This window comes from Bos taurus, chromosome 29, assembly GCF_002263795.3.
Source record: "Bos taurus isolate L1 Dominette 01449 registration number 42190680 breed Hereford chromosome 29, ARS-UCD2.0, whole genome shotgun sequence".
Lineage (NCBI taxonomy): Eukaryota > Metazoa > Chordata > Mammalia > Artiodactyla > Bovidae > Bos > Bos taurus.
This window is the reverse complement of record NC_037356.1, coordinates 16,865,683-16,893,316: the sequence shown is the minus strand read 5'-3', so window position 1 is coordinate 16,893,316 and position 27,634 is coordinate 16,865,683. Positions and strand designations below refer to the sequence as shown.

At 47.6% G+C, this 27,634-nt stretch overlaps 1 protein-coding gene across 8 annotated transcripts in view; it reads right to left on the bottom strand.

Annotated features, from left to right (window-relative positions):
• Positions 1-27,634, bottom strand: part of TENM4 (teneurin transmembrane protein 4) — an 851,321-nt gene that overhangs the window by 510,712 nt on the left and 312,975 nt on the right. Inside the window, exon 4 of one of the 8 annotated variants that reach the window (XM_024987529.2) lies at positions 1,720-1,816. The exons of the other annotated variants lie outside the window; for them this stretch is intronic. The gene's annotated coding sequence lies outside the window, so the exon portion shown is untranslated. The remainder of the gene's footprint in view (positions 1-1,719; positions 1,817-27,634) is intronic. 8 annotated transcript variants of the gene reach the window in all.

Below are 27,634 nucleotides of genomic sequence, written 5' to 3'. Positions count from 1 at the left end.
CAGCCCTCAGGTCTACTGGGGGTCCAAGGACCTTCCTTCTGCAGATACCAATCCTAACTCTCCATGACTAGGGCTGTGCCAGCTGCCAGAGGTGGGTAGAATTTTGCAGCTCCTCAGATCCTCTCTACAAGTTTCCCATTTAACTGTATATTCCACAGCAACCAATCTTTCCTTGTCTGATTCTGAGCAGAGTTTTAATTTCATGAACTTTCCAAAGTTGGCCTTGTGTTTGCAGGAGAGTTTACAGGATGTGGCCACTCCTCCCCCATCCCTAACAAGCACGCCCACAGATTCACACTTCTCTCTTGTTAGCATCTTTGCCACCTGCTGTCTTCTCCTCCAGCGGGAGGTAAGGCACACCATCACCACTTATGTGACTACTACAAGTTTACTGAACACTTCCTACGCACCAGGTACCAAGTGCTTTATGTGCATTATCCCAGCACACCTCACACGAATCCTTTGCTGTATGTGTTATTAACCTGCCTTCATAAATGATGAAACAGGTTCAGGGAGAAGTGACAGCCTAGGACCCCAAGGTCAGCAAGTGACTGGACTGGGATTGTACCTACATCCCTGGACTATCTTATAAAATACTTGCTTATCACAGTATTTTTTACTGATCCCCAAGTCCTGGCCTGTTCCAGTGCCTGGGACAGAGAGAAGCCACAGCTTCTTTACTCTGAGTCAGCAAAACTATCCACATGGAAGGAGACAGCATCTTAGGACCATCTTGTCCTACCCTCCTGTTTTCTTCAAGCTCAGAGAGATGAAGGGACTTTCTCGAAAGCATCATTGCAGCAGAACTGAGACTGGAACCCAGGTGTGGTTCCTCGAGTTTATCTTCCTCTGATTCTCATGGATCTCATGGAATAAAAGACGCTGGTAGAGCACTGTCTGTATTCCAGGCCATCGGCCCCCAACTTTTTTGGCAACAAGGACCAATTTTGTGGATGACAAATTTCCACGGACTGGGGATGAGGGGGTGGTTTTAGGATGATTTGGGTGCATAACATTTATTGAGCACTTTATTTCTAATCTAATGCTGCCACTGATCTTACAGGAGGAACCAGTCCACAGCCCAGAGGTGAGGACCACTGTTCTAGGCGACGCTTCTTTTCAAGGAGGCATTAACAGTGTTGGAAAGAAGGTGACCAGGGAAGAAACTGCTCTTAAAATCAAATTATAAGGCATTATTGGAGGGACAAAGAATACGAAAAGATCTCAGGGAAGGGTATGATTTTTGTCCTCATCCATTGTTAGGGCTGTCTGGTGAAAAACAGGCTTGGCAAGATGTGAGGGGCAGTGGGTATAGTGGATACCAAATCCAGATTTTTATGAATAAAAATTCCGAATGGGGGAGATAACCACTTCCTCATTAGTCCCTGGAGCTTTCCAAGCATAGGCCAAATCTATCTATCTATATCCATCCATCCATCCATCTATCTCTCTATCTATCAAAGGTCCACACCTCTAAGACCCTTTCATCTCTAAAATTTCTCAAGCCTTTGAAATGTACTAAAATTGTACAGGGAAGCCACGCAGTAATTCTGTACTCCCTGCTCATTGTTTTTAGGTAAAAAAAAAAGAATCTCTTATAATATAAATGGATATAAAGTCTACCTATTAACACATATTTAAGGGGTAGAGTAAAAAAGCACCCATATCATTAACTTAAATCATGAATACTCTGAAGTGTAAAAAAAAAAATCAACTCACTTTTCTTTAAATCTTCTTAAAAGGGTCTAAGAATAGTCCTTCAAATAATCCTTGAAGTATGCAATTTTAATTTGGACACATGGTAATTTCAGTCTACCTGTTGAAAGAGACAAGACAGAAATCAGTCACTTCTGACGAGGCTGCTGTTCTGACAAGCAGCAGCTGAGGTTCAGGCAGCTGGGGGGCGAGGCAGGGATGGGGTTTGGGTGGGCAGCAGCAGCAGCTTTGGCCCAGGCTGAAGACTGGGTTTGAACCCTCAGAGGAAAGGCGACTAAGACAGGGATTCCAGTGCTTGGCACATAGCAAACGCTCAATAAGTATTTAATCAATGAGTGAAGAAAAGGATGGGTGAGTAAGTGAGCATGATTGATCATCAACCTGTGGACACAGGGAGTTACCCTATAGCCTCAGGTCTCGGACTCTTAGGGAGAAACCTAATTTCCAGGCACTGGGCATACTATGGAGAATGATACAGAGCAAGGCTCATGCTATAGTGGAGAGAGTGGGGGTTTTAGAAGCAGCCATATGTGTGTTTGAATCCAGGCTCTACCACCTGTAACTGCGCAATCCTGGGCTATCTCATTTTTTGATGTTTACTGCGTGTATGCATGTGTACTAAGTCGTTTCAGTCACATCTGAGTCTTTGCAACCCTATGGACTGTAGCCCGCCGGGCTCCTCTGTCCATGAGGATTCTCCAGGCAAGAATACTGGGGTGGGTTGCCATGGCGTCCTCCAGGGGATCTTCCAGACCCAGGGATCTAATCAGCATCTCTTACATTGGCAGATGGGTTCTTTACCACTAGTGCCACCTGGGAAGTCCATTTACGTTTACTACTGTTCTTAAATTCAATACTTGGCCCATTTGTCAATTTTCAGTGCTTCTTCTTTCTGAATACAAGCATTTAAGTTCATACATTTCCTTTAAGTACTGTCTTAGCTATAATTCCACTTAATTTTTTTTTTCTTTTGTATTGGGGTATAGCCGATTAACAATGTTGTTCATGATAGTTTCAGGAGAACAGGGAAGGGACTCAGCCAAACATATACACGTATCCACTCTCCCACAACTACAGGGAAGGGACTCAGCCATACATATACACGTATCCACTCTCCCACAACTCCACTCCCACGCAAGCTGCCATGCAACACTAAGCAGAGCTTCATGTGCTATATAGTAGGTCCTATACAGTTGGCTCAGAGACATTACTTTGCCAACAAAGGTCCATCTAGTCAAGGCTATGGTTTTTCCAGTGGTCATGTATGGATGTGAGAGTTGGAGTGTGAAGAAAGCTGAGTGCTGAAGAATTAATGCTTTTGAACTGTGGTGTTGGAGAAGACTCTTGAGAGTCCCTTGGACTGCAAGGAGATCCACCCAGTCCATTCTAAAGATCAGCCCTGGGTGTTCATTGGAAGGACTGATGCTAAAGCTGAAACTCCAATACTTTGGCCACCTCATGCGAAGAGTTGACTCATTGGAAAAGACCCTGATGCTGGGAGGGATTGGGGGCAGGAGGAGAAGGGGACGGCCGAGGATGAGATGGCTGGATGGCATCACCGACTCGATGGACATGAGTTTGGGTAAACTCCGGGAGTTGGTGATGGACAGGGAAGCCTGGTGTGCTGCGATTCATGGGGTCGCAAAGAGTTGGACATGACTGAGCGACTGAAGTGAACTGAACTGATACAGTTGGCTATCCATTTTAAATATAGCAGTGTGTACATGTTATATCTGATATTTCTTTTATCATTTATAAGTATTTTACAATTCATATGATCATTTCTTGTTTGACTCATGAGTTAGTTAGAAGTGTTTTTGTGAATCTCTCTCAGTGCATTTTTTCTCCCCAAACTATTTATCCCCTGCCCAAAGCATCTTTTAAAACTCATCTTTCTGTTATTGATTTCTAGTTTAATTGTCCTGTGGTGGGGGAATGTGGTTTGCAGGATACTGATTCCTTGAAATTTACTGAGATGCATTTTATAGCCCAAGATGTAGTCAACTGTGAATGTTTCATGTGTGCTTAGAAAAAAGTGTATTCTCTAGTTATTAGGTGTAATCTCAGGCTAGTCTTTTAAAAACCTCCCTGCCCCTCCCATTTCCTTATCTGTAAAAAGGTACCTGAGCAATACACATTAGTTCCCTCCTGCCATTTAGAATTATGCTTCCTGACGAAGAGGTTGTGCAGATAGAGAGAGAGTACAAAGTAAAGAGAGCCAGATGTGCCGTTTCTAGCTTATCACAATATTAATAAGAATAGCCTAGATTTATCAAGCATTTGAAATATTCCAAATGATGAGTCCACCTACCATTTGATTTCTTACTCTCTGTAAGCCTGTGGGCTGCTGCCCAGGCAGGTGGAGGTAAGGACCCCCGAGGAGCAGGGACACGCCCACCAGCAGGCATGGCCGTTCACTCAGCCCTCCACGCTGGAACCACAGGGCCCCTCGCTGACTCCCCCCGGCTCACTCCTTACATTCGCTCAGTTCAGTCTACTTGCTGACTCTCAAATCTATCTCCTTCTCAATGCCAACATCATTTCTTATCTGCTTTATTTAAACAGACCATTAAATTCCTACTGTTCTTAGAATGCGATTATAAGAAACAAATCCAGGCAAAATCTTGGCGGGCACAGCTCCGCAGTGGGGCTGGGGTAAGTACTGGCAGATGGGTACCAGAGCATCAGAATTGGGAATGGGACAGTGATGTTACATTGATCAAACAGAGGCATGGGTTTAGAAAGACAAACAACTGAGTTCAAATCGTCTTCCTCTAACTCAGCCCTTCTAGTGACCTTGCTTCCATCCCACTCCAAGTTCTTCCTCTCCTTTGAAAGAATTCCTGAAAGAGCCATCTAACTACTTCCCCCACACCCACACACCCCACAAATTACTGTGGTGGGGCTCCACCTCCAGAGAGTTCTTTTTAGATCATAATCATGTTGTCACTGCAAATTCCAAAGACTTCTCAGTCTGCAGTGGCCTCCCTGGGTCACCCTCCAGCAGTATCACAGGCTCCTCTGGAAACCCTTCTGCCTTGGCATCTACAACAACAATCTCTTCTGATTCTCCTTTACCTGCAGGGATGTTCTCTGCTTCCTGATAGTTCTTTTTTCTTTGTCTCATCCTTATATGTGAAAGAGTAAAGAGCCCCCTCTTTCTTCAATTCTGTGGCTTCAATTGGCATTTCCATAACTTGTTATTTGTTGATGCAAAACTGGTATATAACATTATTAGTTTCATAATTTAATTAGAATTGTTTCAATAAAACAAGAAGCATAAACTGCTATTTATTAAGTGCACATTAAGTGTATGCCAGTCAGTGTGCTAAACAGTATTTCACTTAATCGTCACAATAACCACCTGGGGGGCATAATTTTTGTTAATACTCCCCCCTTTTCTTTACGGATGAGAAAGGAGAAGCTAAGAAAAGAAATATAATTTGCCCAGGATCGCTCAGCTACTATGCGCCGGAGCTGGGATTCAAAACACCATCTGTCTAATTCAAAGCTTGTGCTCTCAGCTACCACATTTACTCACCCTCCCCTCCTAAGCCCTGGAACTCACCCTTCTCCCACAATGTCATGCACTTCATGCTTCCATTTTGCTGCCCTTGGAATGGAAGACCTTTATCTGCACTGTGAGCTGAGAAAAGTCTATCCATTGTTCAAGGCTCAGCTCCACGGCCCTCTTCCCCTAACGTTTCCCACAAGTCCAGCCAGCTTAATTGTTTCCATCTCCTTCCTGTGGCAGCTCTATAATGATACCAAACCATCCATTCATCCATCTGACCGCGCATCCATCTATCCACCCAAGAATCACACAAATATGGGAGAAGATTGTTTACCCAGAAGCATCCAAACACAGAATGTTTTATGCTCAGCCTTTGGAGGAAAAAAAAATAAAACATATCATACTTTGGTCAAAATTGAAGAAAATTTGCTGGAGGTCATGGTGTCTAGGGAAGAAAAGTGCTCTGCTAGGTATCTGGGAATGCTGACCGGTCAGGGACTGCCATCCCTGTGATCTGGCCAGGGTGGTTTCCAAGGTTACCAAGGCAGGTCTGTGCAATTTCCCTTACCCAGTCCCTACATTTCTAAATCCTATTGATACACCAAGACCGGCTCAAATACTCCTTCATCCTCAAAGCCTTCCCTGATTCTCCTCTCCCATCAGGCACGAACAAACCAGGATCTGCACACCACAGTGAGTCTGTGACATCGCTGATGACACTCAGCACTTTTATCATCCGTGGCTAATACTGCCGTTCAAAAAGCACTTCAGCATATTCATTTCCTGCTTTACCTTCCCTGCTGGTCTCCTTGGAGCTCGGAATTGCACCCACTTTCACCTTCATGATGTTTTCAGAACCAAGTCCAGTGCCTGGCACACAGACACTCAAGTGTGACTGCCCAGCTGAGACTGGTGACCCTGGCCTTGAATGGAGAAGGCCATTCAACAGCCATTCAAAGGCAAGCACCTAGCTGTGGGCACAGCTGGTGTAAAGTACACATAAGATCCTATACAAAAATCCTACCTTTTTCCACCTGACCCCCCCCCAAAAAAAAAGGATCAGGAAAGGGGGACCATATACCCACTTAACCTGAGGTTTCTGAGGCCTGTGTCCCATAGTTCACATGTTGGGGTGATGGCTTCTGATATTCTCCAGGATGACCTAGGCAGGGAAAGATGACGTCTGAACACATTCTAGTTTCCATAGTCAGAAAATGAGACTTAGACCTGAGAGAGAGACAGTGCTTCAATATCAACCATGACAGTCACCTGCTTTACCAAGGAGGGCAAAGGAGGTTCACTGACTCCATCCAAGTCATGGGACAGAAAGGACCGTGCAGACAAATTTTCCCTGTCCCTCCCAGACTTGCAAATGAAGCCTCTAGGAAACCGAGTGCTCTCTGCATGGCTAAAAATAAACTCCCTGAAACTTCATCTAGCTCTATCACGGCTGCAATTTACAGCGTCTCGAGCTTCAGCGTGGTGTAATTAGCAAATGGATTATAATAATTTATTTCTGGTTTGAAAGCTCGAATGAGCACGACCTTCCAGCAGAATGGGAAAATTAAGAGGCTGGGAGCCAGCCACGCTCCTCCAGCCCCTTCCGATGCCACAATTTTGACGCTGGCCAGCATCCATCTACTGATGTCTGATGGATGTGCCACAGAGAGGGGACTGTAACTCTGGCCTCCAGGCTGCCTGGGAAGCAAGACTTCTAGAATACAGCATCCCCCCGCCCTGCACCCCATGAAGGATCCATGCTCATTTTTGCAGGGGCTGGGATGGTGTTCTAAACCATCCTTCCAATGAGCAAGAACACCTAAGGGCAGGGAACGTTTGCTGTGATGTCTCTGAGTAGGCACTATTGAAGCCTGGGCCAAGGAAGGCTAAAAAAGGCTGGGCGGGGGTCAGAGAGGAACTGTGTTTGGGTTTTGTTGTATGTGTGCCTTGAGTGACAACCATGTCAAGTCTCTTTTACAAAATGCTGACAGATATGTATCTTCCTCACAAGATTATCATGGTGATTAAATGAGGAAAATGTATCAAAGGGGTTTAGTAAGTGAATGCTAGTGATTCTTCTTGAGTGAATACATTCCCAAAGTAGCTCTCTCTGATGAGGGATGCTCCTGGCCAAAGCACTAGAGTATGCTGTGGTAAGGCACCAGGGCTGGGGCAGCGGAAAAGCCAGAGGGTTGTCTCCTTGAGTTTCCCTCTGCAGAATCCAGGCAGAGGCCGATCCATTTACCTTTCACAGTATCTTCCTGGTGGAACATTGTGATGCTGGGAAACAGGGATCCTGCTGTGGGCAAGGAGTGTGAACAACTTTCTCCTTTCTCATGCACGTGCCAAACACCCGCCCAAACACATACTGACACGGAAGGTGAGGGTGGTGGCCAGGTGGTGTGCAAAACCAAAGTGATGCTTGTAGCCTCTTTGTTAGAGGCAGGGGAATGAGCATTCACTGAGCAATGACCAAGTGCCAGGCACCGCATTGGACAGCTTCGCTTCTGCAGGGACGCAAAACTTGCTCTCTTCTCCCTCCCCCAGTGTCTCTTTAGTACGACAATTATTTTGAACTGAAAACAATCGAGGCTCGAAAGACTCAGGAAGAAACTCTGACCTTCCCCCTAGTTGCCTAGAAAATTTAGATAGAGGGCCTGCTCCCAAAATAAAGCTATCACCAGAGATACTGATGCCAAAATCTTGGCTCTCTGTGCACTGATGCTAAAAGGAAATACAGGGTTTTGGAGGCACAAGAAAAAGGAGCTTTATTCTTTGCCAGGCAAAGAGAGAACATAGTAGGCTAGAGTCTTAAGAACTGTGTCCCACTCCCTGGGGAATAGGGGAAGGTTTTATATCCTAATGAAGGTCTTGTGGCTTATTTTTCTTGTGCAAAACTTCAAAATGGCCACAGTTGGCATCAGGCAACTTGGCAACTGGGATTGGTCTTTTCTGAAGTTTATCTGGCCTGTGACCTTCTTTCTGATATGCAGAATGCTATGAGGGTGTGTAGGGAGAAAAGAATGCCAGGTGCAGAGTGTAATTCATACGGAGTCAGAGAGTAATTAGCTTTGTGAAGGACAAGTCCAGCTACAAGTGTTTGTTGGTAGTAACAGCAAAAGAATAACCGAGACTGCTTAACTCTCGCAGGTCTGTTTAGGCTGTTTCCCCAGTCAGTTCATTGGTTCCTTATTTTTCTTTTCTATCAGAAAAGTCATTTCTATTTAAGAAAAGTAGTCTCATTTCTATTTTTTGCTGCAACAAGAATATGGACTGGGGATGGTGAGGGGAACAGGACCTATGAATCAAAGGCCACACTCTGTCCCACTGTCTCTGCATGGCCCAGCAAACATTTATTTACCAAATATTTTCTCTTTCTTCTCCATTTGCCTTCCTTCCTTTTGAAGTCTGAAATCACTATCCCCAATATTCCCTTGCGACTTTAGCTGAAGATGGTATTTAAGGTGGGGGTTTCAGCCATTTTGGTGAGTTAGTTTTCCTGGGTGAGTTAGATTTCTTTCTCTCCCATGAATATAGTAATTATACTTTCCATTTTCTCCTGTTTATCTGTCTTATGTCAATTCAGTTCTCAGACCAGCCAGAAGAACCTGATTAGAAGGGAAGAGGAAACTCTCTTCTTCCCTGACACTTCCCAGCTCCACTCACAGCCTGCGAGGGGACCCCTGGCCACAGGGTCACAGGGCACCGAGGCTGTCACTGTGTACGGCCTGCGAAGCCTCCTCTCCCATCCGCCTCCCCAACCGGCCCCTGAGTAGGAAGACGGGACCCTCATTCTCACGCTCTCAGTTCTTAGGGATCATTTCAGGGGAACTTCAGTGTTCTGATCACTTATGTTGGGACTTCACCCACACTTGCCTACTTCACCAGACTGCTTTCAGAACAAAGAGCATGAGTGTGAAAAATTTTGGAAACTATGCCAAACACTGAGTGACCTGTTGCTCTCATTCAGACCCTCGCGCGCTTCCTAGTTTAAATTGTTTTTGTTCCCAAGTCACAGAAAGATACACTGACTGTATCTTCCTGTCTCTTCCCTTGTTCTCTTAGCTCTGTGCAAGCCAGCCATCTTTCAGGCCATTATACTCAGGCAGCAAATTCTGTTTCCCCTTCCAGGAGTTGCCTTTACCATTTCGGTCTCAGCTTAGACTGGAAATCACTTCCAGGGGTAGGTTTTCTCTGCCATCTGTTCTGTAGGGCACTTGTACTTCTTTGAATGACAGTTGATGAACGTCTGCCTCTCCAATTAGAGCGAGGTGGGCCCACTTTTGTCTCGTCACCAGGATGTCCTGGGGGGGATGTCTTCAGGGGGCCAGGCATACAGCATCCACTCAATTAGCGTGTCTATTTTGTTTACTTGTGTACCCCAGCCTCTGGAGGCTGTGCGGCACACAGTCAGGTCAGTGCTCAATCAACACTTGTTGGAGAAATGCGAGCGTAAAGGTTGGTTACAAAGGATGTGCAACAGGGGGTGAAAACCATGGATGCTGGAGCCAGAACACCCAGTGTGACCTTGGCTTCTCCACTCAGAAGTGTGTTACTCTGGGAAGTGACTTCACATCTGTGGGCCTCATTTACAGTTTCCTCATTTACTCAGAAAAAAGGAATCATAGCCATGCCTACCTCTGAGAGTGGTTGTGAGGATTAAATAATATATTCTAAGTTCATGAGCAAGGTCAGGCATGGGGTTGGCACTATGTAAGTGAGGCTTGGACTGCAAGGAGATCCAACCAGTCCATCCTAAAGGAGATCAGTCTTGAGTGTTCATTGGAAGGACTGATGTTGAAGCTGAAACTCCAATACTTTGGCCATCTGATGCGAAGAGCAGACTCATTTGAAAAGGCCCTGATGTTGGGAGGAGAAGGGGATGACAGAGGATGAGATGGTTGGATGACATCACTGACTCAATGGACATGAGTTTAAGCAAGCTCCAGGAGTTGGTGGTAGAAAGGGAGGCCTGGTGTGCTGCAGTCCATGGGGTCGCAAGAGTCAGACACGACTGCGTGACTGAACTGAACTGAACTGAAGTGAGGCTATTCTTCTTATCAAGACCGCTCATCATCTTTCATCTTTCTCCCCTGACCCAGCTCACATCTCTCTTCTTCTCCGAAGCTGGTCCAGCTGGGTCCTTCTGCTCTTTCTCCTAGCTCCCAGGGCCTGTTCTCTGCACTGAGGACCCTTCCATGCACTGTTCTCCCTGACTCCCCCGAGACCACAGCAGCCTGGAGAAAGGCCTAGAGGGGTGAACCAAGGAGGACTCTAAAGAGGGAGAGAGTGTGCTGGAGGGTATGGGTGAAAAAGTGGGGGACCCCTGGGAGGAGTGGGGGCTGTTTGTGGCAGCTACTTGCATCTGCTTGGAGATTCTACCTCAAAATTCATTTCGAGGAGCAAAGCTTCCAGCCTTGAGTGCCTGCTTCATGGGCTAGGAAAATGTCCCTTTTTTGGAGAGAAATAAATGGTTCGCCATTAAGATATAAAATGCAGCTGTTACAGTCCATAAAACAACAGACAGGTTAATATGGGTGCTTAAGAATGCTATTTCCTCATATTAACCTCAGCAAGAGCAACCTAACCAGATTGATTCTGGAGCACTTTGGAAACCTGCTGATTATCTCTAATATTTATCTGATGTGTAAGTAATGGTGGGTGTTTGTTTCCAAAAGAAGTTGCCTCGCTCGCCTCCCTCCCTCTCTCCTTCTGCCCTTTTCCTCTTCTTCCTTCCTACCTAAGAACATCTGGGCCTTAGTTTTCTTCCTGGGACAAGACCACGCAGATGTGTATCTGGGGGGCACTTCTAGGTTTCTGAACTTGCCTCCTGATGGGGCTCAATGACTCACATCATTCCTTTCCATCCACCACCTCCTGCTCCTCCCAGCCAATCCATTTGACCCACACGGTGTTGACCAGGGGACTAATTCAACTTCAAAAATGTTCATATTTTAAAACTGGTTTTAAGCTATTGCTCACAAAGAGGTGAGATTCAGTTCCAAGAAAAGTGCAAACTGCTGTGACTCGTGGCACACACCTGTGCAGAAGAAAGGCCAGCCAGGGGTGTTCAGTCAACGCACAGGCTCTGGGTCAATGGGGCTTCAGCTCTGGCTGTTGGCTGGCAGCTTGGGGAAGTGACTTTAGAGTCTGCGCTGCATGCTGTACATCGTAGCGGAAGCCAGCACCTCAGCCCCATTCTCAAAGTCCTATGTATAAGGGCTTTTTCCCCAGCTGCTTGTCAGTGCAGACAGCTCAGAGCTCCCCTCCAGCTATTGTTCCTACTGTGCGTAACAGATAGTCCTCAGGAAATTCTGGGGAGGGGAGAGGTGAAGTGGGTGATTTCAGCATCATCAAAAATTACCAACAGATGGAACTTCCTTGGTGGTCCAGTGGCTAAGACTCTGAGCTCCCAGTGCAGGGGGTCCAGGTTCGATCCCTGGTTGGGGAACTAGATCCCGCATGCTGAAACTCAGAGACCACGTGATGCAACCGAGACCTGGTGCAGCCAAATGAATATTTTAAAAAAACTGACCAGCAGATCCTCAAATGGGCAGGGCTCTCTCAGGCCTCAAGCACTCTGTACACGCCGTTTCCTTTGTCTCTGTCAACTCATCCTCCCTTAATTCCTTCTTCTCCTTGAACACTGAGCTGAAGTCCATCTCCTCTGGAAGCCTTTGATACCCTCTGTCTAGATCAGGGGCCCATCTTTTGAGCTTCCACATCCCCCAGGCTTCCCTTGCTGGTGTAGTTCTCATCCGGATGAAATTATCTGCTTATTTGACTGTCTCCAATGAATATCTCCAGTGGATGCTTACAGGGAAAGGAGTTTTTGGGTACAAAAAAGTAACAATCAATATATTGTTTAATCTATGCATCAACTTTGAGCCTTGCTCCAGGAAGAATTTAAGACAGCACAAAAATGAAAAATACCCCTGGGAAGCTTTGAGTAGAATAGCAGAGACATAAGCATAAAATATATATATAAAATACGACAGGAGCTGAGATGATGTTATGTGGGTGGAGGCCTGGTGTGGGTTTGGGGATTCTTCCCTCTGGTCTAGCCCAGGGTATAGCACAGAACCTGACTTGTGGGGAGGCTCAGTATTTGTGGAGTGAATGAGATGAATGGGGTGCAGGATCTGAAGGGGCCTTAGAGATCTCTCATGTCAATGAGGAAGACTGAGGTCAGAGAGAAGAGAGAGGAGATGGGGAGGCCTCCTGGTTCTTGGCTTCACAGGAAACAGAATCCAGGCCTCTAGAACTTTGGTAATTCTAGATTCCACTAGAAGCGGAAAATGCAGAAGGCCAAGCCACTTTCCTTCCCTGGGCCTCAGTTTTCTCACCCACAAAAGCAGAAGCTTAGAGGTCACTCTTGAAGGCTGTTCCAGTTTGTAAACCCCACAGAGACTGAGGTTACCAAAAAAAGAAAAGAAAGAAGCTGAGGAGTAATGTGGTCAGTGTTCATGTGATGTCATCTGATCTGTCTTATCCTGATACAAATTCAAGAACCTACTCACAGGGAATAGCCCTTCATTCATTTATTCAAAACAAATATACTAAATGTCAGCTGTGTGCCGGGTGCTGACCTGGGCTCAACCACAGGGCACCCAGGAATCAACGCCTTCCTCTGGACCTGCTCCCTGCTCTCTGAAGTCCTGGGCTGCCCTCCAAGGATCTGCTCTACAACTCTGAGTGAACTTCTCTCTCTCCCTTCCTCCTCCCTGCTTTGTGTCTTCTTTCATACTTCATTCATGCATCCCACAAATGTTCACGAAGCACCTCCCCGAGGACGTGCCTTGTGACCTCAGCAGGCCCCTTTCCTGGTGCTGAGCCAGGCAGTTTTCAGAGCTGAGGATGTCACCAACATTCACTATGCTCCCAACCCACGATTCAGTTCAGGCTGCATGTCTGCCTGGACTCTCTCAGTCTTCTCACCCCCTTCCAAGGCCTAGTCCTCAAGCCCTCTATCCTGTGACACCTTCTCTGACCTCCTTCTGCTGGGGTCACACAGCCTCTCCTTTCCACAATGATCCCACCATCTCGCACTGGTGGGTTTGTCTAGTGGCCCTGCTGCTCTGAACTCCATGAGTCCCGGGACAGTACGTTCATCATCCCATCCACAGAAGTGTTGACCCAGAAAGTGCTGGAGAGGGCCTGGCTGAAATGGACTGCCATCAAAACTTCCTGACCAGCACATTCTAACTCACCCAGGCTCGGAGAAAAGGCATAAAGTGTCTCTCTACCTGTCCTACCAGCAAACCCAACACGACCATGCTCTGCAGCTTCCCTCTGCTTCCAGAGGCTATTCTCAGCTCATGTGGGGCCCGGGGACTCTGCTCCCAGCGCCCAGGCAGTTTACACCGTATCCTCTGATGTCCTGTCTCAACTCTTCTCAATACATTCTGTGAATTTGCTGGGAAATGTGCATGCATTCATGATCCAAAGAAAATCTACCTTTAACATACTTTCACAAATAAAAAATCCCTCTAGAAGCTTAAGTTTTTCTAGCTGTGCTTGAATTTTGCTAAGGTTCTTTAAGAAAGAGAGGATTATTTTTCCTTCCAAAGTATTAATACAGTCACACCAGCTAAAGCATAGTGGGGCTACAGATACCCCTTGGTACAAGGCAGCCAGGGTTGGAAACTTGGCTCTGCCATGCTAGCCCTGACCTTGGGCCTCCAGCTAGACTAGACTTCTGTCTTGCCCCACAATTCCAGTCTTGCTGCCCAGAAAAAGAAGAGTAATCCAACTGCTGGCTCACTCAAGCATGGACCCAATCACTTATTCCATCACGTATCATCTTCCTTAATTACTCATTCATAATGATTCATTCATTCACTATATTTATTTCCTCCAGCGTGCACTTATTCATTCACTCAAAATTAGACACATTCATTCATTCATTGGTTCATCCGCTCATTAATTTCTTCACTTATTTACTCATCTACTCACTCATTCATTTACTAACTTCTTTGTTTCTTCATTTGCTCCTCATTAACTCGCTTGTTTGCTCACCCTTTCATCCATTTTTCCCTTCATGCACTCACTGCCTCTTTCCATGCGGTCACTCCCTTGGGCCCTCACTCACCTCCGACACTTATTACTCCCTATTTCCCAGCACAGCACCCTTTCCAGGAAGGCCAGCCTCCATCACGGAGGGGTCCATCAGTCCTCACTCCCAGAACATTCCCTTCCCTTTACCATCCAGCTTGCTGAACTGCGTAGGCATGTGTCCTGGTGTGCAGAGGCTATGCTTGCCATTCAGGAACAGATGTTCTTGGAATGACTGTTTTGACTTTCACCCTCTAATGCCAGAGAATTCTCCAAACTCCTCCAGCATGCAGGAAGGCATCCACTTAGCATGGGCAGGGCCTGCAGCGCCCAGGGTTCAGAGTCTAGGACACGGGAGATTGCTGGTGGTCAGAGACACAGGGAACTTGGAGAGCCTCCCTGCTCTAGGGATCTGTGATCTGGGGTCCAGGGACCAGCTGGAGAGGGAGACGGGCCCAGAGAGCAGTGGACTTTGTGAGGCAGGTTAAGGAGCATGAAAAGGAGTGGACTGTCTTAGGATTATGGACTCACGATCGGTCTGAGTTCGGGTTACTGTGATGACAGGTGACACAGTCAATGGACAATGCAGAGGTTTATTGGCGGCAAGGCCAATGAGAAGTTATTAGCAATGTCATGGCAGAAGATCAAACTTACAATTTGTTGAACTAGCTTCCCAGTGCCAGGGGCTTCCCATCTTTATGCTAGCATCCCTTAGTAATCCAGCTTCCTATCTTCTAGAAATAGAATCTCCTGAGTTTTCACTGGTCACATGACCTCACAGCCAAAGACTAGATTTCCCAGATCCCCTTGCAGTGAGGCATGACTGGCTAACCCCTGGCCAATGGGTGTGAGCAGAGGTGCTACATGCAACTTCTTGGCTGTGTCCTTAGGAGGAAACTGGCTGACCTCCACTCCTTACTTCACTACCTGCCAGCTAAAGAATGGACCTCTCCAGTGAGCCATCTCTGCCTTTGGAATTGAGGTCACATCCTGGTGTACAGTAGAATCACAAGACAGAGATGCCTCAGTCCCCGCAGAACTGCTTGAAGCAGAACTTGTCTATGTCCCCAGCTGAGATTTTATATGCAAGAGAAACAAGCATCTGTTATACTTTGGACAATGTTGTTTTGATCTCCATTAAAGCAGCCAAGCTAATATTTACTAAGACGAGAGAAATCTCCTGCATTGTGTTTCCTTATGGAGAAACTTCCTTTAGAGGAACACTCTTGGCTTCTCTGGCTCCCTCACTTAATCCTCTCTGGTGTGGTTGAACAGCTTCCCCTCAAAATTCATGTCTGCTGGGAACCTCAGAATATGATCTTGTTTGGAACTGCAATCTTTGCAGATATAATTAAGGTAAAGATCTAATGAGCTCATGTGGGATCAGGGTAGACGCTGCATTCAATGAGAGAATGTCCTTAGCAAAGATGGAAAAGGACCCAGAGACGCAGAGGAGAACAGCAGGTGACGATGGAGGCAGAGACTGGAATGATGCGCGTATAAACCAAGGGACACAGGAAGCTATGAGAGAGGCCCGGGTTCTCCCTCAGAGCCTTCAGGAAGGACTGACCAACCCCACTGACACCTGCTTTCAGAACTTCAGCCTCTAGAACTGTGAGAGAATACACTTCTGTTGTTCTATCTCCAAGTTTGTGGCAATTTGTTGCAGCAGACCCAGGAAACTAACACAGGCTCTGAGAGGAGGGATGGCTGTTGGATGGGTGGGTTTGGCAGACAGAACTGGATCTGCCTTCCCCTGCAGCCCTGTGCCCCCAAAATGGCCCCCAGAAAGCCAACCTCTCTTCTCCTGCAGGGAATGCAGAGGGCTGTCTCTGATTCTAGAATGCAGGGTTTAGCACGCCCCTCTGTCTACAGATCTGCAGCTGTATTGCTTCCCATCGTTGGTGCAGTGCGGTCATCAAGATCATGGCCTCTGAAACCAGGCTACCAGGACCCAGTCCTACTTCCCCATCTATTAGTTGTGTGGTTTTGGGTAAATTAACTAAAATGCCATTGGCATCTTCATCCGTTAAAAGGGGATAATGATAGTACCTACCTCACGAAACTGTTGAGAGGACTAACTTAGCTATATCAAGACATGCTTACAACACAGACTGACAAACACTAAGTGCTGAGTCAGTGTTAACATTTAACTAGTGGTGATCAGCTATGTTATTATCTGACTCTGCTATGTCTCAGTTAATTTTTAACTTAAACTGGGAATGTAGGTATTATTTTCTGACTCCCCTCAACCTCAACCTTTACTGTATTGAATCTTCATTAACCTCCTTCTGCAGACAAGGAAACCAAATCTGAGAGAGATGAAATGGTAGCCCACAGTCACCTTCTGGGTCCTTCTTCTCCACCTACCCTGGCAGCTCAGACAACCCTGTGGTCTGGTTGTTGGGGTCCTAGGCTCTGGTTAGCAGGCCCTGGAAGGTCTCTTTCCTGGACCCAAGGTAACAGGGCTGGAGCCTGGTAGGACCTCCTTGGGCCAGCAGTCCTGATCGGCTGCTTAGTGTGCTGAGCTACGCAGCTTGGGGCCACGTGAGGATCCCGCAGACCATGTCCACACAAGACTAGACTGCTCTTCAGCCCTATGGGGCCATCTCTGCAGCGAGAGCTGTGCTCCAGGGAAAGCAAGTTGTCTCTGCAGATGTGCCCCTCCGTCTGGGGCTCCCAGACCCATCCTGGGTGAGAGCAGCAGGTTTAGTCTCAGGAACCAGCGGTTTACCACATGCTGAATGAAGCCCTGTCACTGGGAGGATGGAAGTCCTTGGGCCCAAGTGTACAGATGGTGGGGAGGAAAAGTCTCAAAGGGACAAGGGGAAGGGAACTAGCTGAGGATCTATTGTCTGCCAGGCGCCGTCCGAGGTGCTTCATGTTTGATGTTACATCTGATCCTCAAAACAGTCCTCTGCCATAAACCCATTGTAAGAGATGTGGAAACTGAGGCTCAAAGACCTGAAATCACTTATCTAAGCTATGTAGCCAGGAAACATTGGAGGTACCCAGGTTTGCCTTAATTTTTTCTTTGACAACACAGGAGAATCAGACATGCCGTCTTCACTCTGAGCAGGGAGAGTCTTTTGGGGTCCGACCTGAGCCAGAGGGGCCTGGAGCCCCGGAGCAGGTTCCCCTGGGTCATGCTCCGTGCACACTGCAGCCATACATCTCCAGCATCAGTGGTGCTGCTGCGTTTGGATGGCCCTCTACACTCCGTGGAGGACTTAGACCTTGATTCTCTCCTGTGAGGTGATGCAGGTCGAGACAAGCTCCACCTGTGATCTCACTGAAAGATTCCAGATCAGGAACCTCTTCCAGGCCTGAGCGACTAGAGTGTGCTCTGCTTGCTAACAGACTTTCATCAGCAAATTCAGCCACCCTTCCTCATGTCTGCTGTGTGTTGCCAGGCATGATGCTAGGGGGAGGGTCTCCAGAGAGGAATCAAAAAGCCCCTGCCCTTGAGAGTTTATGAGCAAGAGGGAATGAGAAGCCTGGTAGCATAAGAATGACGAAGGGGATGGGTGCTAGCACTTACTAAGCATTTACTATTGGCTGTTCTGAATGACTGATGCTTATCATCTCATTTAACCTTCACAAAACCCTATTATTTTATTCAAGAGGAAACTGAGGCACGGAGAGATTGGAATTACTAGAAAGAGGCAGACAGGAATGCAAACTCAGACAATGAACTCAATTTTATATGCAGGCAGTAACTAATTTGCCCAGGATGTGTGGAGAAGTCAGTTCCATCTTCACAGAGGAGTTAATACCAGCGTAGGGTTTTGCAGGATGCATAGGAGTTTGCCAGGCAGAAACTAGGTGAGTGTGGATCAGGAAGTTTTAGAAGTAAAGAGAGAAAAGCACACTCAATGGTGGAGAGGTTCAAAACAGAGTGGTGTGCAGAAGGAATCCCAGGTAGTTCAGTATGTCTAGAACACAAAATCAAGGAACAGGAATGCAGGAAGGGATACAATTTCAGAAATGAGGTTGCAGAAGGAAAAGGGACCAGCTCTTGGAGAATCATGAATGTGAGGCATAGAAGCTAAGATTCTCCACCCCACTATTAATCAAACATGGGGTTTATTCATTTCATGCAGTGACGTTTGGGGGAAAGTATTCCAGGCTGGCATAGCAGTTGAACAGTGTCATCAAGGTCCCAGGTTCCTTTTCCCTTACAGTTCCGTCATCCTTAACATTTTCCTCCAGTTGCAAGATGGTGGCTGCACCCCCAAGCAGTCTATCTGTGTTCAAGGCAGGAAGAAGCAGAAAGGGTAAACAGCAGAAGTCTGATCTGTGTGATAGGAGCTCAAACTCCATTCATTTTGTGCCCACTGGGGACCCACTGAAGAGTCCAAGGCAGGGCAAGAGATGATAACGATGCTGGTTAATGCATACTGAGCACTAACCACCCCAGGGAATGTTCTACATTATACACGTCACCTTACACACGTCTCCACAGCTAATCCTCAAAGCACCCTCAAGACACACAGGTTCGTGTCCATCCGTGCTCAAGCTCAGTCATGGCCAACTCTTTGTGACCCGATGGACTGTGGCCCGCCAGGCTCCTCTGTCCATGGGGATTCTCCAGGCAAGAATACCAGAGTGGGTTGCCATTTCCTCCTCCAGAGGACGTTCCTGACCCAGGGATCCAACCCGTTGTCTCCTGTGTCTCCTGCATGGCAGGTAGATCCTTCACCTGCTGAGCCATCAGAGAAGGAAGACGCAGGTACGTCCCCATTTAAAAATGGGGCAACGCAGAGAGGTTAAGAAAATCACCTACTGCTGCCCAGGCAGAAGAGGCAGAAACTGAGAGGTCTGGCTTTGAGTCTTGCTTTTAATCACCATGTTTGCCTGCATTTTAGAAAGTGTACTACTTGCGAGTGTGGAGGCAGCGAGTCCAGTGCAGAGGCTGAACTCTCCAGGTGGAGAGAATGGGACCCTTGCAAGGATGAAGAATGGAGGCAGGCAGGAGGGGAAGGGGAGGACCTTACGACAGTCTGACTCTCTCCTCCCTAAACCAGGCTCCTCTGTGTCCGCAGGGCCCACAGGAGCACGGAGGCCAGGGGCACCAGTGCTGGGCAGCTGCAAGGACTCTTCAAAAAGAGTCACAGCGTGGCGGCAGGCAGAGCCTGCCACAGGCCTGACTTTCACGCTGACACCCACATCACTGTTGTCGTTTGTGTGCAGACTCTCACCCCAGACAGTGCCAAGGCCCAGAAAAGCAGGAAGCGGTGTGCAGAGGTGGGGCCACAGTTAGATCACTGTCTTGTGCCTGGCAGATGGGAGCAGGGTGATGCTGATGTCTGCAGCTGATGGGGGCCCATGTGGAGGGGGCAGGACAATGACTCAGGGGCTCAAAAAGCCCTGGGCTCCCGTCCCAGCTGGATCTTCAGTTAGTGGTGACTTCAAGCCACCTCTCCAGCATGCATCTCCCCTGCCTTCGGTGAGCTGCCAGGATGCAGAGGCGAATCCCACCACCCTGACATCAGGGAGTTCCCAGTCTCCACAGCACTGGCACCAGTGATCAGTGCTGAGATATGGGGAAGCATAGAGGTCATAGTGGGGGTCCAGGGCAGTGAGCAGATGCTAAACCAGGCTGGGAGGTCCAGGTGGGCTTCCTGGAGGAAATAACTACCAACCTGCATTCCATAAGATAAGAGTTGGCCAGGCAAAGAGGAAGGGAGGGTATTCCGTTAAATAAGAACCAAATGGGCTAAGGCGAATGGACAGAAAGCAAGGCACATAGAGGAGTCTTCAGGAGGAACCAAGCCTCTTCTGTTTCACATCACACTTGCGGCTCCTAGCATCCCAGTGGCTGGTACACACAATATTGGCTGCGGAAAGCAGGGCTCCTAGCGCTTGCGGCAGATTGATCACAAAACTGTCACAGGTCTTCCCCTCCTCGTATTCTTGGCCATTTGCACTGTGACTGCAGATCCTGTTATCAAGAGGCGAAGACTATTTCCCCCTCTGTTAAATCTGGGCTGACAGTGTAACTTGCTTTGGCCAATAGGATGAGGCAAGCTGGTGACACATGAGTTCGGAACTCACATCTTCCCTCTCTCTTGGCGTTGGGCTCAGCTGCCCGCTTACTTTACTGGATGACAAGAGGCACATGGCCCAGTGACCTTACCCCCACCCCTCCATGGCCCCAGACGACTATCAGTCCTGGGCCCCTCCACCAGCTGACCCAGAGTGACCAAGTCACACCTTTTTGCCCGGGACTTTCCTAGTTTTAAATGAAATGGTCTATATCCAAGAAGGCTTTCGGTCCCAGGCAAACAGGGACGGCTAGTCATCCTAGCTGACTCATTTGAAAAGACCCTGATGCTGGGAAAGATTGAGGGCAGGAGGAGAAGGGGACGACAGAGGATGAGGTGGGTTGGATAGCTTCACTGACTTGATGGACATGGGTTTGGGTGGACTCCAGGAGTTGGTGATGGACGGGGAGGCCTGGTGTGCTGCGGTTCATGGGGTCGCAAAGAGCTGGACACGACTGAGTGACTGAACTGAACTGAACTGAACTGAGTCATCCTAAGCGGACCTTAGATGCATGAACAAGCCCAGTCAAGTTTTACGCAGATCAGCAGAGCTGCCTGTGACCCATAGACGAGGATGCAGTCATAAATGCTGCAGTTTTAAAGCACCAAGTCTGTGGTTTTTAAAGTGCCAAGTTTGTTACACAGCGATGGATAACAGATAAGCTGGTTCACTGGGGATGAGGCTCAGGTTCTCAGCTTCCGTAGCAGTTGGGAACCAACTAAGCTTCTCTCCGGGAGTGTGGTATCGAGTGGGTCATGACAGGGAAGACACTGACACTCAGAGAGGTTAAGTCACCTGCTCAGGATCACAGAGCCAGTGGGTACTGGCAACGGAATGCAGCCCCAGGCCTCTGACCTTCCCCTTCCACCATGCTTTCTCTGTGTAATCAGCACATTTGTGCTGCAGTAACCAGAGGCCCCCCAGAGATTGTTAATTTAACAAATCTCTGGTCATGCTACAGCTCTTGTGATGGTTTTCTTTACTAGATCCAGTGTCAGACCACGTTATACGCTCTCTCCCACATGAAGGATGATGGGACTCACACTTAACCGCAAGCCACAGCCAGTCCGACCATGGTCAGATGCCAGGGCAAAGGCAACACTGTCAGGCAGCAGAAGACATGTGTTCAGAACATCCTGACACGCAGGTGGAAAGCCACACTGGCTTTTTATCACACACACGAGGAGCTGGGGGACACTGATTGTAGTTTTAATTCTGACACATACCTGCTGCATGACCTTGGGCAAGTCCCTGCCCTTCTCTGGGAGACTGGGTACCAATTGATCATTTGAAACTGGTACCATTCACTGTAAATTGAGGGCAGAACATGGGGTGGGCACCTTTGAACCCAGGACCAAGTACAGCGCATTACAGCTGCTCAAAGAATGCTCACCGATCACATGTCATAGCAGGATGTCTTCTTTTCTGCTGATAGAGCAAGAAAGCCATCTTGCAGAGGGCAGGGGGCCCTGACATTAATTTGGAAAAAATGTAAGTTTCTTTCCCGTTATTCCAAGGAAGAATGAGAATGAGACAGGACTTTGTTTCTTGGGTCTGGGGTTTGGCCCTAAAGAGAACTGGCTGGCCTTGAGGGCATGGCAACCCACTCCAGTATTCCTGCCTGTAGAACCCCCACAGGCAGAGGAGCCTGGTGTGCTACAGTCCATGGGGTCTCAGAGTCAGACATGACTGAGCGACTAAGTACGCACACATTGCACTCCCATGAGTGCTTCATGTTCACTTCTAAACACTTCTGGGATGGTGGGACTTTGGCAGTGTTAGGAGGAGAACGCTGCTAAGGGACCTAGTGGTCTCAGAAGTCTAGTGGGAAACATCAGAAGCAAAATTTAGCACCAAGAAGACCCCTCTCCTTCCAAGAGTCTTGTAGGCTTGGTTAGGAAGCTGGGCAAATGAGACTTTGCTACCCTGGGAGACCTAGGGGCCAGTACCTATTCATAAGGCATAATGGTACTAACTACAGTAGTGGATTGAACGAAACAGAGCTTTTCAATACCTGCATGGTATTACAGGCTGAATTGGGTCCCTTCAAATTCAGATGCTGAAGTCCTGACCCTCAGGGCATCGGAACATGACCTTATGTGGAAATAGGCTCACTGCAGATATAGTCAAGATGAGGTTATATCAGAGTAGCTTGTGTTAGTCACTCAGTTATGTCCAGCTCTTTGCAACCCCATGGATTGTAGCCTGCCAGATTCCTCTGTCCATGGGATTCGCCAGGCATGAATACTGGAGTGGGTTGCCATTCCCTTCTTCAGGGGATCTTCCCAATCAAGGGATCGAACCCGGGTCTCGTGCACTGCAGGTGAATTCTTTACCATCTGAACTACCAGGAAGTCCTGATCAGAGCAGGGTGGGCTCCAAATCCAATATGACTGATGTTTTTATAAAAAGGAGAAATTTGGAGGCAGACACTCACACAGGAAGAATGCTATGTGGAGATAAAGGCAGGGACTGGAAAGATGCTTCTACAAGGCAAAGAATACCAAGGATGCCAGCAAACCACCAGAAGCTGGGGGAGAGGCAAGCAGATTCTCCTTCACAGCCCCCTGGTCACTCCTTGCTCTCTGACTTCAAGCCTCCAGACAATAACTTCCTGTTATTGAAGTCACCCAGTTTGTGATACACGGTTGTGGTAGACCCAGCAAACTAATCCAGGAAGCGCAGTGTGAGACCACCGAGCGGGGTGGGGTGGCAGAGGTTGTAGAAGTGTCCTTGGTGCTAGGATAAGCTGGGAAGGCAAACAGGGGAGGGAACCATAAGAGAACAATCAGGACTTGCATCAGTCTGTGTGTGAAGGCTCAAGTCAGTTTAAACTTGTCTCGAGAAATAAGGGCTGTGATAGAACTCTCCCTGGCTTCAAAGCATCACTTTTTCATACAACATTATGAAAATAAGTGGTGAGTTGGAAGGAATTACGAAGGTCAGAGAGACCCCCTGCTCTGTTTTACAGGTAAGGAGATGAAGACCTCAATGGTGGAGTATTTTTGCCAGCATCCACAAAGGGATAGAGTAAGGACCAGAACCCAGGCATCCACAGCTGTCGTTCTCCAAATCTCGACGTGCAGCATCCAGCCAACATACAGAGGCTGGAATTTGTGTGAAATGCAAAAGCCTCTGTGGGCACCACTGTATATTTAGACATTCTCAAGAAGGGAAGGCGGCTGCAACGTGGATATTTTCATTTTCACAAACCACTCCAGAAGCCAGGATGAGTGAGGACTGTTTTTTAAGACTGTCTCCCTTGAGGTTAACCTAGCCAAGGAAACGCTGTAGAGCAGGGAGCCACTGTTTAATACCTAACAAAGTTCTGATCTGTGAATGCATTAACCACTGGGTTTTCCTAAACGGAGAATCCCCACAGGGCTATGAAGTCTGGTGATTTAGAAATCACTGAAGACTGGGGGAGGGTTGGAGTGAGGAGGAGGAGGAGGAGGAGAGAGGAGGAGGGGAGAGGGGTACAGGGGAATGGGGGTGGGGATGGGAACTGGGGGGAGGACATTATGGGAACAGAGTCCCATTCTGGAGCTTCAAAGCACAGAAGGTGAATCAGACAGCACAAGAATATAATCTAAAATAATCATGCAAGTTAATGAGCAGAGAAGATTCAGTTTTGGGACAAGTCTTCATTAACATAGCTAATGTTGATTGATGCTTTACATTCGTGTACTATTTCACACATTGCAAAGCACTTTCCCAACAGTTCTCAACAAGCTCAAAACTTCTAAGTTTAGGTGACCTGGTACTTTATCATCCGAAGCGTGTCACCTTTGAGGTTGAAAGGAAGCATTCTGAACAATTATGGTGGGTCAGCAGGTGTAAACCAGAACTGTCCCAGGCAAACAGGAATGTATGATCAGTCCATGACAAGCCTCCAAAAGAGACTGAGTACCCCAGGGACATCATCATTCATCCATTCACCCCAAACCTGCCCTTCTCTGTCTACTTTACCTCTGTCTATTCAGTGGCTCAAATAAAAACCCAGATCCCCCACAATTCTTCTTCCTTCATCCCTTGTCTTCCTTCTCCACCCAACCCCCTGCCCCAACTCTAATCCATCAGTAAATCCTGATAACCCCAACTACAAGTTATCCCCCACTTGTTCTCCTGTGTCTTTCTCCTCTGACATCACCCTGATCTTAGCATCATCATTTCTCACGTGGACAGCAGCAAAAGCTTTCTAATCCATCTCCCTACTTCCACACATGTTCTTTTCACAATCCATTATCTGAAAGGCAACAAGAGCAATTTTTCAAAAATGTAAATCTGATATGTTTCTCCCTTTCTCAGAATCTTCTAGCAGCTCTCTACTATGAAAGTGAAAGGTGCTCAGTTGTGTCTGACTCTTTGCAATCCCGTGGACTATACAGTCCATGGAATTCTCCGGGCCAGAATACTGGAGTGGGTTGCCTTTCCCTTCTTCAGGGGATCTTCCTAACCCAGGGATTGAACCCAGGTCTCCTGCATTGCAGGCAGATTCTTGACCATCTGAGCCACCAGGGAAGCCCAAGAATACTGGAGTGGGTAGCCTATCCCTTCTCCAGTGGATCTTCCTGACCCAGAAATAGAACCGGGGTCTCCTGCACTGCAGGCAGATTCTTTACCAACTGAGCTATTATAGAATAAAAAAGCTAAACTCCTTATCTTGACTCTATGTCATTGTTCAATAACTATGTGATAAATAAACAAACAAACAGTCAAGAAGTATTTGCTGAGTATCTTCTATGTACAATTAGCCCTCAACTGGCAGGTTTCACACCTGTTAGTGGATAAAAAATTTGGGGAGGGATTCCAGAAAGTTCCCCCAAACAAGACTTGAATTTGCTGTACTGACAACTATTTACATAGCATTTACATTGTATTTACAACTACTTACATAACATTGTTGTGTGTGTGTGTGTGTGTGTGTGTGAGTGTGAGTGGCTCAGTCGTGTCCAATTCTTTGTGAGCCCATGGACTGTAGCCCGCCTGGGTCCTCTGTGCATGGAATTCTCCAGGCAAGAATACTGGAGTGGGTTGCCATTTCCTTCTCCAGGGGATCTTCCTGACCCAGGGATTGAACCCAGGTCTGTCACACTGCAGGCAGATTCTTCACTGACTAAGCCACTAGGGACTATTATTTACTATTGGCTCAGTGGTAAAGAATCCACTGTTAATGCAGGAGACAGAGGTTCAACCCCTGTGTAGGGAAGATCCCCTGGAGAAGGAAATGGCAACCCACTCCATATTCTTGCCTGGGGAATACCATGGACAAAGGAGCCTGGCAGGCTACAGTCCATAGGGTCCCAAAAGAGTAGGACATGACTTAGCGACTAAATGACAACATAACATTTCCATTGTATTAGGTATTATAAGTACTGGAGATGATTTAAAGTACAGAGGAGGATGCGGTAGGTTATACTGCAAAGACTACACCATTTTAGATAAGGGACTTGTGTATCCTGAAATTCTGGAATCCACAATGGGGAGGTGGTCTTGGAACTGACCTCCCCACCACCTGTCCCCTCGCAGATATTGAGGGACAGCTGTGCTAGACTTATGCAAGGCATACCTTATAGCTTCTGGGTGACCCATGTCACTGTCGGGAAGGAAACATCTCTCTAATTCTGGATATTTCTTTTCCCATGAAGGAGCCTCCTAGCCCCTCTCTGCCCCTCTACTCACAGGGAGTGGAATGAGTCACACTGGTGGTAAAAACTGAGGCAGAAGGAACTGGGCAAGCTCAGCTCAGTGCCAGTCTTCCTCCTCTTGGCAGCTTGCAACGCTCTTTGCGAACCCTCCAGGGGTCTGGCTCTTCCTCTGCCCCCACCCAGCACTGCCCGTGACCAGGTGGGTCAGTCTGCCTAATCCTGGATCCAATTATCAAGTCAATTTGGCTCTCATACCAAGCCAAGTAATTCATTACCAGTAATGAACATGATATTTTGGCTTCCATCTGCCACCCTCTGTTTATTTCTCAATTTGTTCAGAGCTCAGATGGAAAGAAGGGTGCTATTTACTGGCTCCCCCTCAAAGACCTTGAGTATCCTGTGAGAAATCGGAGAAACTGACTGCATAAAGCCTGGTACGGAGCCCCTGGCAACCCAAGGGCGTTACAATCTGGGACTGGAGAAATAAAAGCTGTAACAGTGCACTTGGCGGCTGAGCAAGGATCATGCGGGGCTCATGGTGAAAACTGAAGTACAAATTTAGTACCAGCATTTAGCCCAGAAAAACATCTTCAGGAATGAATCACAAAGGGACTATCGTCATTTGTGCAAAGAGACAGAGGGTTATATGGGAAAAGGTGGCTAGAGATTCTAGTTTGTGTTTACGAAAACAGATGGCCTTTATGAAATACAGAAAGCCCAAACAAAAGCATCATTTAATTCCAGGAGTCAAGAGATTTTTCTATTGACATCTCATCAAAAACCCACCTTTTAGGCTTTTTAACCCCCTGGAGAATTCATAAATAGCACTTCTTGAAATAAAGGCAAAACAGTTTTCATAAGGATGTAAGTTACATAAGATTATCTTGCTTCCTCCCCCGCTCCCACCTCATCCTCCCTGTGTCTGTTCTTTGCCCAGATGCTACTGAAAACCTTCAGAAACTGCGCTGGGAGAGGCTTACAGAGGTGCCAAATGTGAAACCCAGTTCACAATGCTCCCAGGGGAGGGACTTCCTGACTCATACATTCTTATGTCTTGGATACTTCCAGAGCAGGCAAAAGACAGGGTTAGAATTTTGATTTCATTTCCTTACCAGCTCTCCCACCCCCCGCCCGCCCATTTTTCTGCGGCACAATCTGGCACGCAGAACTTCCCCAACCAGAGATGGAACTCACGCCCCCTGCAGTGGAAGTGTGTAGTCTTAACCACTGGACTGCCAGGGAAGTCCCTCATTTCCTCACCATCTTTAATTTCTTTTTCCTCAATCAAGGCTTCCCTCAGTCTTCAGAGCCTGATTTGAAATAAAAGCTTGATGTCCCTGCTTCTGTCCATGGCTCTCCCGGTCAGATGTTTCAGTGTGCCTGTCCAGAGCCTTCCTGCCGTTTTCCAGCCTGTGTGATGCCCTGGGAGGCCCCTCTTTTACCTGCATCAGTGGCTGCAGCTGGGTTCAACCAACGGGAGCCCTGGCAGGAGGCAGAGGTTGGGAAGCGAGTGAGGTTGGGGTATTTATTCTCCTGGCAAGCTGGCTGCAGGGCTGTGGGTTGGCAGTGGCTGTGTTCCTGTGGGGGCGGGCACAATTCTTTGGGGTAGCCCTTTGCTAGAGCTGCAGCTAGAGCTGCTAGACAGCTACAGCTG